The sequence below is a fragment of the Neovison vison genome, chromosome 1, assembly GCF_020171115.1.
Source record: "Neovison vison isolate M4711 chromosome 1, ASM_NN_V1, whole genome shotgun sequence".
Taxonomy (NCBI): domain Eukaryota; kingdom Metazoa; phylum Chordata; class Mammalia; order Carnivora; family Mustelidae; genus Neogale; species Neogale vison.
The window spans coordinates 262235648-262238008 of record NC_058091.1 but is presented as its reverse complement, the minus strand read 5'-3'; the positions used below and the strand labels follow the sequence as shown (position 1 = coordinate 262238008).

General features: G+C 39.4%; 1 pseudogene; it reads left to right on the top strand.

Moving 5' to 3' along the window:
- The first annotated feature begins 920 nt into the window (after positions 1–920).
- Positions 921–2064, top strand: LOC122901925 (annotated as a pseudogene).
- Positions 2065–2361: the final 297 nt, after the last annotated feature.

Sequence of the window (2361 nt, the reverse complement as noted above, 5' to 3'; positions counted from 1 at the left end):
TATAATAAAGGGATTCCATGGTCAAAAATCCTTACTGAATACTAAAAATGATACATTCCTCTTTAAAGTTTTGGCACATATTAACATATTGAAACTGTTGATAAGTCCTATAGTATAGAAATCTCTGATTTATTTAACTGAATATTTCTCAAGCATATTTAATCTTGAAATTCGAGGGGGGGAACTTATATTAAAATATTTCAGAGCACTAATGTTCATTAATCTCAATTTTCAAAATACTGCTTGAAATCCTTCTTAGTAACATAGCAGATTTTCAAAATAAATGCCTGGTCTATTTTAATATATGAATATAAAATCAGGAATTTATAAACATTAAGCTTATGTAAAACAGTATTTACCCAACAACACAGAGTTTATATTTTATACTTGGCATATATGTTCTATTGCCTGTACAGAGTTAGACTTAACTGTAGATGAAACTACGTGGTACTACTTTTAGAAGTCTTCTTGTAGAACAGGTAATGAATGAATTAACACAGGGGTAATAGGGATGGAGAAGAGAATATAGATCTGAAAGTATTTAACAGGTAACTCAGCAGGACTGGGTGACTGAATTAGATATAGGAACAAAGAGAAATTACTTATGATGGGATGTTCACTGGAGACACAAATGCAAAGATTCATACAGGAGGAGGAAAAGATAAAGCATGGAGATGGTTAAGTTTTGTTTTTGATTTTTTGGGATTGATTCTTTGTTATCTTGATAACAATCAGAAACAGATATATACAGTGGTAATTGAATGTATGTAAGAAGTTCAGGGGAAAGATTGGGACTAAAGCTAAGTAATGCATTATCAGCATAAAGGACATAGTTGAGAGATAAGTTCATTAAGTAACTCCTTTCTGCCTGTGGGCACTGCCGAGTAAGCATCATTAGAGTCTCCCTTCCCACTGCAGTCATGTCTAAATCTGAGTCTCCCAAAGAGCTTGAACAGCTGCTGAAGCTCTTCATTGGAGGTTTGAGCTTTCATCGATGAGAGTCTGAGGAGCCGTTTTGAGCAATGGGGAAACTCTTACAGACTGTGTGGTAATGAGAGATCCCAAAACCAAGTGCTCCAGAGGTTTTGGGTTTGTCACATATGCCGCTGTGGAGGAAATAGATGAAACCATGAATGCAGGGCCAGACAAGGTCCATGGAAGATGTGTGGAACCAAATAAGACTGTCTCAAGATTTCTCAAAGACCTGGTACCCACTAAACTGTGAAAAGGATTTTTGTTGGTAGCATTAAAGAATACCCTGAATAACATCATCTAAGAGATTATTTTGAGTAGTATGGGAAAATTAAAGTGATTGAGGTCATGACTGACTGAGGCAGTGACAAATAGAGAAGTTTTGCTTTTGTAACATTTGATGACCATGACTCTGTAAACAAGATTGTCATTCAAAAATCCCATACTGTGAATGGCCACAACTGTGAAGTAAGGAAAGCCCTATCTAAGCAAGAGTTGACTAGTGCTTCATCTAGCCAAAGAGGTCGAAGTGGTTCTGGAAACTTTAGTGGTGGTTGTGTAGGTGGTTTTGTTGGGAATGACAACTTTGGTCATGGGGGAACTTCAGTGGGTGAGGTGGCTTTGGTGGCAGTCTAGGTGGTGGTAGATAGAGTGGCAGAGGGGATGACTATAATGGATTTGGTAATGATGGTGGTTATGGAGTAGGTGGCCCTGGTTACTCTGGAGGAAGCAGAGGCTATGGAAGTGGTGGACAAGGTAATGAAAACCAGGGCAGTGGCTATGGTGGAAATGGCAGCTATCACAGCTGTAACAGCAGGGGAGGCAGAGACAGCTATGGTGGTGGTAGTGGAAGCAACTTTGGAGGTGACGGAAGCTATAATGATTTTGACAATTACAACAGTCAGTCCTCACATTTTGGAACCGTGAAAGGAGGAAATTTTGGAGGCAGAAGCTCTGGCCCCTATGGTGGTAGAGGCCTGTTGTTTGCCAAACCACGAAACCAAGGTGGCTGTGGTGGTTCCAGCAGCAGCAGTAGCTATGGCAGTGGCAGAAGGTTTTAATTACTGCCAAGAAACAAAGCTTAGCAGGAGAGGAGAGCCAGAGAAGTAACGGGGAAGCTATAGGTTACAACAGATTTGTGAACCCAGCCAAGCGTAGTGGTGGCAGGGCCTAGCTGCTACAAAGAAGACATGTTTTAGATAATACTCATGTGTATGGGCAAAAATCCCAAGGACTGTATTCATGACAAATTGTATATGTGCTGCTGAAGTGAGCACTATATTTGTGACTAAATGCATAACAGGTTATTTTTGTTTCTGTTCTATGGAAAGTATAAAGCATTCCAACAAAGGGTTTTAATGTAGATTTTTTTTTTTTGCACCCATGCTG